Below are 11075 nucleotides of genomic sequence, written 5' to 3'. Positions count from 1 at the left end.
TTAAGATAATCATCAGTCTGACTACAGGGCAAGGACAGTTCAGACACCCTCTCCTCTATTGCTTAGGGTCTTAGCTGGGGTCATCCTTGTGGATTCCTGGGCATTTTTCTAGAGCCAGGTTTCTTGTTAACCCATAATGGCTCCCTCAATCAGGATATCTCTTTCCTTGATCTTTTATCTGTCCTTCCTCCATTTCAACTATCCCATTCCCACAAGTTCTCCATAACAATCTCCTGCTCCCCTTTCTTCTATCCCCTGCCCCCATGCTCCCAAATTTTGCCTGACGATCTTGTCTGTTTCCAATTTCCAGGTGGGTGTATATATGTTTTTCTTTGGGTTCACCATATTACTTAGCTTCTCTAGGATCATGAACTATAGGCTCAATATCCTTTCTGTGTTCCTGATTCTCCTTTAATTCTCATTCTTTATTAAGCCTCACAAAATGGTAAATAATTTCATTATTTATTATTTTTCTGTGCTACTGTCTTGCTTGCTCTGAAGCAATTTCTCCACTCCTACATAGTTCAGGAACCCATGCTCTATTAGAGAATGGTGCTGCCACAGTGATCTGTGTCTGCCCACATTAGTTAACAAGTTATCCCCCAACAGATGTACCCATAGGCCAACCCAATGTAGACAATCTCTCACTGAGACTCTTTTCGCGGGGTTGTGTCAAGTTGAAAATTAAAGCTAACCATCTCATCAGGTTTTGTGCAGTGTTGGGGATCAAACCTTGAACTTACTGTATGGAAACAAACACTCTGTTCACTCATTCCTAAATAAGTTTATCTATATAGAAATGTCTATAAAAGCGACCTTAATTTCAGTGAAGGGCTCAGTACAATGAAGTGACAGCCGAAAGGGAACCTACAGGATTCTGCCAGTACAAACTAGGCAAAAGCCAGTTACTTTGTGCCTGGTAGTGTTACCTTGGCAGCGTCCAAGGACTCATGGACATAGTCTGAGTGCCATCAAGAGCACCAGCAGAGAAGATGTGATATGGATAGGTTCTTTGCCTGCTGGGACACAGAATCAGTCAATGACATTACCCACGTCGCCTGACCTGGGGTGGCAGAACAGCCAGCCCCCTCTCCCTGAGAACAAACCATGGCTCCTCCTGGGGTTTGAGACTCTTGGCCCTGACCTTCCTCCGACCTGTCTCAGATGAAGTGCTGCTCCAGTGCTGCGGGCCTGATGCCAGGAGCCTTGGCTCTCTGTGCTATTAGGTACTTTCTTGTGGAAACAGAATGAATGGATTATGTTACATCCTGCTATTGCTGGGGAAAAAAGAAAGAAGTTGTTGGGCTAAGAACTAGCAGACTGGTTGCCTCAGGGTATGACAAGTGCCTCATGACTTTTTCTTAAACCTAGCCTTGTCCTCACCTCCTCACACTGCCACCAGGTCCTCTTATCTCAGGGATGTATATTGTTAGTCTCTCAGATTCCCAGTCCCTGACCCTGTCCTAAGAGCCTTGTCCTGTCTGCTCTCATCTTCCCTGAGCCTTTAATCCCCAACTTTACCCCCTGGTTCCATCCCTGCAGTGTCCCATGCTCAAGTCCAGGCTGGTGTAACCACAGCCTCATCCCCTCACATGAAGGACGCTCATGACCCAGGAGTCCTGTGTTTCAGGTCTTGTGGTCTTGGCCGAGTGTGTGTGAGAGTTTCTGCCCAGGGCTCAGCTTTGAGGCCTGGAGATAAGGACTCCTGGGTCATGAATGCCCTTCTGGCTGAGGCAGGTGGGTGTAGAGCATTGGCTCCTGCTGTGCTAGAGTCTGTGCCCATTCCCTGGCAGTAATGGACGCTCTGGGAGTGAGCAGCAGCCGAGGGCCTGAAGTTTTCCCAAATTGCTGTTTTTTTGGCAGATGCCAACGAGGCCCTGGTAGCTGAGGGTTTCGTATGGGGCAGGCCACTGGAAAGTTCATTTTTCCTTTGGTGGCCTGATCATCCTGTCTCTCCATCTTGGCTCAGTCCTTCCCTGCCTGCTCCTGAGGTCATCTTGGTCTTCTTCAGTATCACCCTCTTGGTGTCTCAGCCAGGCACTGTCTTCTCTGACTCCACCTCTGTGGAATATTCTCACAGGCCCTGCCTGTCCCTCCAGCACCTGCTGGGGAGGCCCAGCCTAGATTCTCCAGTTCATGGGTCTGTAGGCTGGGCCACTCCAGCCTCACCCTGCACCCCAGCCCTGGTGCTTCAGTTGTTTGTGGAGAATGTTACCAGCTGACTCCACTGCTCTGCCATTCATCACTCCAGTAAATCTGCTCACACCTCTGCCTCCTCACTGTCCTCCAGAAATCAAACTGCCCCCTTTCTCTTCTCTTTGAAGATCACTGTACTCAATTCTGGACATCCACTCTGTCCAACAGGGATTCTTCATGGCCTCAAACAACTCAGGTCTTTCTTTAGAACTAGCCCCTTTTTTGTCCTTGTTAACTTGTTCCTCTGTCTTTTCAGGTCCCTCTGCCCTCCCCTAGCCAGCTTTTGGATATTCTTCCTATTTTCATGGGCATCCTTTCCCTCACTGAGGCCTATTTGTACTGGACAGTCACATTGGTACCTAGACCTCTCCTGAACTTCCCATGGATACTCAATCTTTTCAAGTTTAAATAGAAATTGATTCTGGACCTGGTGGCACAGGTTTGTTATCCCAGCTATGTTGGAGGCTAAGGCAGGAGGAATTCAAGTTTGTATCCAGTCTGGACTACAAACCAATGTCAAGGCTAGCCTAGGTAACTTAGTGAGACCTTGTCTGAAAAAATAAAAAAAGTAAAAAGAGGACAGGGGATGTAGCGCAGTGGTAGAGGACTTGTACAGCATTCAGGAGACCCTGGCTCTGTCCCCAGCAGCACAGGGAAAGATAAAGTAAACAGGGGCTGGTGATATGGCTAAGTAGGTAATGTGCTTGTCAGTCAAGCCTGCTGACCTGAATTTGTCTCTTAAAACCTACATAAAGGTGGAACTAAATTAGCTTCCAACGGTACCTGTGTGGGCTGCCACACACTCTCACCCAGACATAACACATGCTCTCACACAAATAAACAAACCACGTTTCCTTTACATTCATCTTACTTCTGTTTTCCCGTCTTGCTTGACACAGGAAACTGGGCCAAATCATCCATCTGGGTCATACTAGGTTCCTCCTTCCTTCCCCACCTAATCTGCAAGCCCCAAAGCTGCCTATTCTCTTTTGTGTTTTATTTTATTTTATTTATTTATTTTGACACAGGGTCTTACTATGTAGCTTTGGCTGGCCTGGAACTCTCTATTTTGACCAGGCTGTCCTTGAATTTGCAGAGATCCTCTTGCCTCTACCTTTCTAGTGCTGGGATTAAAGGAGCACATCTCTACTACCAATTCTCTTTTGAAATCAACACTTTCCTATGGTTCCCTGATAGTACTTTTTATCTGAAAAATTGGTAGCATTGTTTTCCTTGCTGGTTCCCACTCCTGCCTCTCTTCAACAGTGCTGTGAAGCAAGCTTTCCTATCCTAACTATCATTTTTAAACCTCTACCCAAATAAGCATAGCCCTGGGATACAGTGATGACCTCTTTGTCACCGATCCCAGCACAGTAGCCATAGGTCCAAGCACAATGCAAGTGAGACTATAGCACTGTGTACTACTCAACCAGGAACAATAGTAAATGAAAGTCCTTAAAACTGCCCGGAATAGAGAAAAGAGCCCACACTGCTTCCTATTCTGCTCCTCTCTTCTTTGATCTACTATAGTCACAGGGCTGTTTATAGTGCTATTGTTAGTTAGATTAAGCCCCTTTCTGCCCAGCAAACTGGGTCTCAAACCTGAAACATTCCTCATATGCCCTGGTGTCTGCTCACACACCATCTTCCTAGTGAGTTTCTTCAGTAGCTCTCCACTGAAACCACACCCAAGCACAGCATCCTGCTACCTCCTCTGTATGTCTCTGGATCCCTTCCACCAACCACTGTGTTCTTACCTATGCTTATCTCAAATTTCTCTCCTCCAGGAAAACAAAGTTTCATAAGGGCAGACACACTCAACCAGTTAATGCCTAGTGCACAGTAGGCTCTTAAGTAACATTTGAAGACCATATTAATGGCAAACTATGAGCAGAAATACTGCTTATAATTTAAATACAAATCATACCAACATAAAATCTTGTGCCTTTGGGGGCATGACAACATACATGGATTACACCCAACATCTGATGTAGCTATAGAACAGCCTGTGTTGACTGCAGAGACAAAGAGACAAGGCGGTGCCTCTAGGCCTTACACTTAGCAGGAGTTACAGTAAGTGGTTCCACTTCTATAATAAATGGGAAAGTTCTCAGAAAGAGGCTTCTTGCTCTCAGCCCTATGTCCTTCCCCGTGGACTGCTGAGTCAGGGTCAAAGTCCCTGTGTGAGCATGAGGACAAAGGTCCCATGCTAAGGATGGTAGAGCAGGAAAGGAGAGTCAATTCCCCAGAGCATCACCTGGAGTAGGAAGCCCCAGGCTCCACCCATTTCCTGCCTCCCAGGTGGGTGATGAATCTGTGTGCTATCAACTAGAGTCATCTAGGGTTTCTCTTGCTCGCAGTTGAAGAAAGTCCTAACGAACATCTTGTCAATGACTTATTTCAAAGACAGAAATATTTTAATCAGGAAATAAAAAACAGTTTAAGAATAAATCTTGAAATATAATATAATGCATTTCTTATGAACCTGGAGGTCAAATTCAAGTTTGCCTCGGAGACATAAGTTCTGGTTACTGATCCAGAATGTGATGTAATTAATTTGTCAGCCTAGTAGTATGTGCACTGAGACAGGCAGGAGTGGACAGAATAAATATGGTTACAAAAAAAAAAAAAAAAACAACCCACTAGACCACTCGCAAATAGCATACTCCAACCACGAAGAGGTTGAATGTAGAGTCTTTCCCATATAAATATCCTTTGTGTGATTGTCTGTAAGTAAAAAAAAAAAAAAAAAAAAAAAAAAAAAAAAATCTGTGCTTCTCCCATCAGATCAAGACTGAGTTTCACACACTGCTTAAGTGTTTACTGAGCACCAACCATGAGCCATTCATTACACAGTTGTCTGCCCTCTGCTGTTTTTCCAGCAGGGTAAGAATGGTGATTTTCCCACTGCAATGTTTTGTGGCACCAGGTGGAGTTGTGGTCCTCTGAAGAAGGGAGAAGACATGAGACAGCACTTCTAGGAAGACACATAGAAAAGAAAGGACTGCGCACCACTGAAGGGATCTCCAGGAAAGCGCTGCTTTCAGGGTCACAAAGAGACAGCACATCTGGAGTTCAGACTTTCCTATCTCCAGAGTCATACGATAGACTGTTTCAAGTACACGGGAGAGCCCTGACATCAGGACTGGCCTCAGCAGCTGCCAGTGACACCCCGGCCAGTGACAAAAGCAGGGCCATGTAGACTGCAGACCAGTGACAACATGCAGAAGAAAAGGGGAAGAGAAAGGCCTCAAAGATGAGAGAGGGAGTTCTAGCTGAGGAGCTGCCCAGAGACATGAGGGGCATGGGCTACATGAAGCAGCCTCCTTGTGTTTCAGAAGCCAGTGTGAACAGGGGACCTTGCCCTAGAGTCTCCTCTGTTACTGCTCTGTGTTTACCTTCGAGACTTTGAAAGGCTTCTCCCGGGTGTCCTTTTTGTTAAACTGCTTCTCCCAGTTCCCTTTAAAGTAGATGGCATTTACAAGGACCAGCACAGTGTCTGAATTCACTGATTCTCGAGATAGCAACTCTGTGATTTTATCTGAAAGGAAGATTTAAAAAAAAAAAAAAGAGGAATTAAAAACACATGGTAGTTGGTTGAGAATGGCTTCCATAGGCTCATATATTTGAATGCTTGTTGCCCAGTTAATAAAATCATTTGGAAAGGAATAGTAGGTATGGCCTTGTTGAAGGAGTTATGTTGTTTTCAGATTTCAAAAGCCCACAGCAGGCCCAGTTTCTCTCTCTGCCTGCTGCCTGTGGATCAGGATGTAGCTGTCACTGCTCCAGCACCAGGCCTGCCTGTTCCCTCCCATGATGACCATAAACTAACCCTTCTAAGACTGTAAGCAAACCAATTTGATGCTTTCTTTTATAAGGATTGCCTTAGTCATGGTGTCTCTTCACAGCAATATAACAATGGCAAAGACAAGATCCAATCAGCTTACAGCGTTGGCTGACACACACAAAGGGCACCACCTCCTGCTCTGGTCAGGAGCATGAATAAAAGATTTCACTTTCTCTCAAAATAAAAGGACATTTGTACTTAAAGCAACAACCCTGGCATCAGCAAGACACCATTTTTGTTTTTGAAGATTTGTTTTTAATTAATGTTTTATGCTTATGAATCTATATTTGTGTGCATGTGTGTGTCCACATGCATGCTGATGTCCATAGAAGCCCCAGGTGTTAGATCTTCTGGAACTGAAATTATAGGAAGTTAGTGGTATAGGTGCTGGGAACTGATTCAGCTCCTCTGCAAGAGCAGTCTGTGTTCTCAACTGCTGAGCCATCTCTCCAACATCAAAGTCAAACTCTTTTTAAAAAAGTTTTAGGGAGAAGAAAAATAAGCCCAAAATGTTCTGGTAAGAAAAACTTTATCGCTGAAATAATGACGTAAAGTTAATACTGAACACGCTGTTGGAATTTTAAAACAAAGTTTGAGCTGGAAAGATGAAGTTGGTGCCTACAACTTTAGGACAGAAAAGTTAGGCTGTTTAAAAAAAGACTGGTCACAAATTCAAATTTTAAAAATATTTGAAGTAATAAATATATTTGTCTTGATAAGAACATTAAAGAATGCACATTGGAAATGAATGGAAACTTGTCAATACGTATTGGCTTAAAAATAAACTGTCAATATGTATTAGCTTAAAAATAAATTGAAAGTAGAATAGCAGATATAAAATGGACCTTATACCAGGCAGTGGAGGTGCATGCCTTTAATCCCAGCAATTGTTTCACAGAGGCAGGTGGATCTCAATGAGTTCAAGGTCAGTCTGGTCTACAAAGTGAGTTGCAGGACAGCCAGGACTGTTACAGAGAAACCCTGTCTCAAAAAATAAATAGAAAATAGAAATATAGATAGATGATAGATAGATAGATAGATAGATAGATAGATAGATAGATAGATAGATAATAGGTAGATAAAGGATCTTGTAAATATAAAACAATAAACAACCACAGGTAATTGGGGGGTTTGGCCCAGCAACTACAGCCATGCTAAATAGCTACAGAAGGGGAGCATCATCCCTACAGAAGAAAGAGCTGCAGACCTAGAATGAAAGTATTCTGTATTCTTTGGGAAAAAATAAAAAACAGAGGGAGGGACAGTAGGAGGAAGCAACCAAGGATAGGAGAGACAGTCGGTTGGTAGGTTTTTGAAGAGGTATACCAAATACTGGGAGATAGTGATGTGGGAGTATCATATATCAATCTGTTGATTTCATTGGTTAAGAAATAAAGAAACTGCCTAGGCCCCTTGATAGGCCAACCCTTAGGTGGGTGGAGTAAACAGAACAGAAGGCTGGGAGAAAGAAGCTGAGTCAGTGAGTCGCCATGATTCTCCCACTCCAGGCAGACACAGGTTAAGATCATTCCTGGTAAGCCAGCTCGTGAGCTACATGGATATTAGAAATGGGCTAGTCCAGGTGTGAGAGTTAGCCAAGAAAAGGCTAGATGTAATGGGCCAAGCAGTGTTTAAAGGAATACAGTTTCCGTGTAATTATTTCGGGGCATAAGCTAAGCTAGCCATGTGGGCGGCCGGGTGCCCGCTGCTCTTATTTCAACAAGATATCATAGACATACTGCTAAAAGGAAGATGGAGTGACATACCATTTAATCCCACTACTAGGAGCCAGGCTGAGTTTGAAGCCAACCCAATCTATACAGTAGGATGTAAGTCACCAATGCTACAGAGTGAGCCACTGTCTTAAAAAAAAATAAAAAGAACAGGAAAAAGCTATGCAAAGTGTTAGACATGATCTTACTACCTGACTGTGGGGTAGTGGGAAAAACAGCCAACAGGTACAGTTTTTGAAACAAGCAACAGCCAAAACATCATTCAAACTCCAACACAGGATGATCCCAAGTTGCTCATGGTACCAATTTCCATCTTGCTTCACTGTGGCCTTGGTGATGAGCCCCCACAAGCACTTTGTACTGTGCGTGCCATTGTGTTATCATATAAAATGCAATGCCAACAAACACCACATGAAACACCTCAGCTCATATTCAAGATTATTAGGAATGCAGTGTTTGTGGTCTACACAGAAAATTTTCTGCTCTTATAGACACAGAATGGCTTCCTCGTGAAAAATAGACTTTCACTATTTTTGTACTCTCATTCTCAGTGAGAATTATTACATCTTTGGGGAGGTGAAGAGGTAACTAAATGGTTAAACGTTCATATCACACCCATACCAGGTGACTCACGACTGCCTGTAACTCCAGTTTCAGAGGATCTGGCACTCTCTGGCCTCTGAAAGCACCTGCAGGCACAGGGTGCACATAAATGCATGCATACATAGGCACATACATATAAAGACTTTTTATAAGTTTGAATTTAACATATCTTTGCATTGTATTGTGTTAGATAAACTCTTCTACCTCATTAGTTTGCAATTTTGGCTTCATCTTTATGACAAAAATATATGTATATCACAAACTATTTTTAAACATATTTCTATAGATTTATTATATAAACATATACGAGTTTTATACACTGCACAAGGTCATATAAGAATTTCTTAGGCAAAAAAGAATAGTGACAGATAGTTCAAGAACTCCCGTTTAGGAGCTGGACGTGGTGGTGCACACCTCTAATCCCAGTACCTCTGAGATAAAGATCCCTGAGTTCAAGGCCAGCCTGGTCTACAGAGTGAGTTTCAGGAAGCCAGGACTACTTAGAGAATCCCTGTCTGAAAGGGAAAACAAAACAAGCAAACAACAAACAAACAAAGAGTTCTGACTTGTGATTTAGGTTTGAAGATGCAAATCAATGTTAGAGTACTTTGCATAGCATACTCAACACCTTGGTTTCAATTCTCAGGCATGGCAAAAAGAAGTCCTGATTTAAAAACCAAAGGTTATCATTGTTTACATCTGAAGCTCTTGTGAAGACGTGAACAATAAGATTGTCAACAACAGACTACAAAGCCAGGAATGATGATGCATTCCTTTAATCCTAGCACTGGAGAGGCAGAGGGAGGTGGATCTCTGAGTTTGAAGCCAGCTTGGTCTACATAGTGAGTTTCAGCCAAGTCTTTACAGTGAGACCGTGTCTCAATAAACAAACAAACAAATAAAAAAAATAGGCTAGACATAGGTAAAGGTAATAGGCCTGGCAGGTAAAGGTGATTGCTAACAACCCTAACGAACTGAGCAGAATCTGTAGGACCAGAAGTAGAAAGAGGAAACCAACTCCTGTGAGTTGTCCTGATGGCAGGTGCGCACAGATATACACAAACACTCAAAGAACAAACAAATACACCATTTTCAAAAGTAGGCTAACTGCTTAACAGGAACTGGGGTGTAGTTCAGGGACCAAGGTCCTGCTCAGCATGCTCAGGGCCCTGGATTCAAATCCCAGCTCTGAAAACAAACAGAACAGAACAACACTGTGTTCACCTTCTGTCTTTTTGGCGACCCAGGTGTTGATGTGCTGTCGGGATTGCTCTGTGTCACCCTTAAAGTCCAGCTCTTCCATCTCTGCTTCGTAGAACTTGCGGCAGGAATCTTTAAAAGACTGAGACAGAGCAACGTGATTGATTACACAGCCACGAAAGTGATCAGTACCAACAACCTCCATCCTTGATGCGCAAAAGCAGAAAAGCAAATGTTTATGATTACAGATGTGACTTGCAAATGAATACGTGGCAGGAGTATAAAATCCAGCCTTCCTGCATCCAGCTTTCTTTAACCACAGTTTATTAATGAGGTAAGATGGTGGTTGGTGGACTGAGTACCACTGAAAAGCATGATGAACAGCTGCATCCTTGTAGCTGAGGCTCAAGAAGGTATCTGGGAAGATGTTCAGATGCAGTACTTACACGGCTGTCACTCTCATAGTCCACCACATGGGCAGAGTGAGTCTTAACCCCATGAGAGCTACAGCATCTCTGCACTGTGCACAGGCTGGACTTTCTACCGCAGTTTTCCACACTTACAGAAATACAAAAGTGCATCATTTGAAATAGTGTCACCTAAAGCTGCAGAACACCAGGGAATGGCCATGGAAGCTATAAAACTGAATATTTCGTTTTAATTTATTTTACTTCATGTTATGGAATTTGAACAGCTATGTGACCCTAGTCACCATCTCAGGAAGGTCATTTTCAGGGAGTGAGCAATTCACAGTGCATGCTGGGATGGGGTTCAGTGGTGCACCACGGAGGCAGAGGACCAGCCTGGCAAGCACAAGGTCTTAAAAGGAACCAAACACCAGAACCAGAAGACAAACAGAAGTTCAAGCCATTTTCTAATATGTTCTGTAAAATGACAATGACATTGATGACCTCCCACATCCTGCCGTGTTGTTTCAACAGAAAACTCTATACAGTGTAAATGGGCTGAAACTCCCACTATGCTGACAGTGTATATGATATGTATATTGAGATATCTCAATATGTCTATGAAATAACTCATTTCTTCGCTACATATTTAATTCCTCTTTGAGAGAACTGTTTTTATTTCTTCGTTTGTGTATTTATGTGTATGTCTGGTTATGAGCACATGTGTGTGCAAGTGTATGTGAAGTCTCTGTTAGAAAGTGACTTGAAGTATCTTTCTCAAGAGCTCTGAACCTTGTTTTTTGAGACAGCCTCTCACTGAACCTGGAGCTCGCAATGCAGCTGGGCAGATTGCCCAGTGCCCTCCAGGAATCACCCCTCTCTTTATCCCCCAGTACTAAGGTGACAGACATGAAACTTCATGTTGGGATTTTATGTGGGTGCTGAGGAGCTGAACTCAGGTCTTTATGCTTTGATACCAGTCATTTCGTTTACCAAAAGAGCTCTCTCTCTGGGCCCTGAGGAAACAGAATCATGATACAGGATTTCAACACCACAGTCTGGGTAGCAGCTGTGTGGCCTTAGCAGAGC

The 11075-nt window shown here is 43.4% G+C and overlaps 1 protein-coding gene and 1 pseudogene across 1 annotated transcript in view; one reads left to right on the top strand and one right to left on the bottom strand.

Moving 5' to 3' along the window:
- Nucleotides 1-11075, top strand: part of LOC101998143 (serpin B6) — a 103682-nt gene that overhangs the window by 28612 nt on the left and 63995 nt on the right. The gene's annotated exons all lie outside the window — the stretch shown is intronic.
- Nucleotides 5577-11075, bottom strand: part of LOC101985535 — an 11184-nt pseudogene continuing 5685 nt past the window's right edge.

This window comes from Microtus ochrogaster, chromosome 16 (genome assembly GCF_000317375.1).
Source record: "Microtus ochrogaster isolate Prairie Vole_2 chromosome 16, MicOch1.0, whole genome shotgun sequence".
NCBI lineage: Eukaryota > Metazoa > Chordata > Mammalia > Rodentia > Cricetidae > Microtus > Microtus ochrogaster.
Note: the sequence above shows the minus strand (reverse complement) of the source record. Positions and strands in the feature narration are given on the sequence as shown.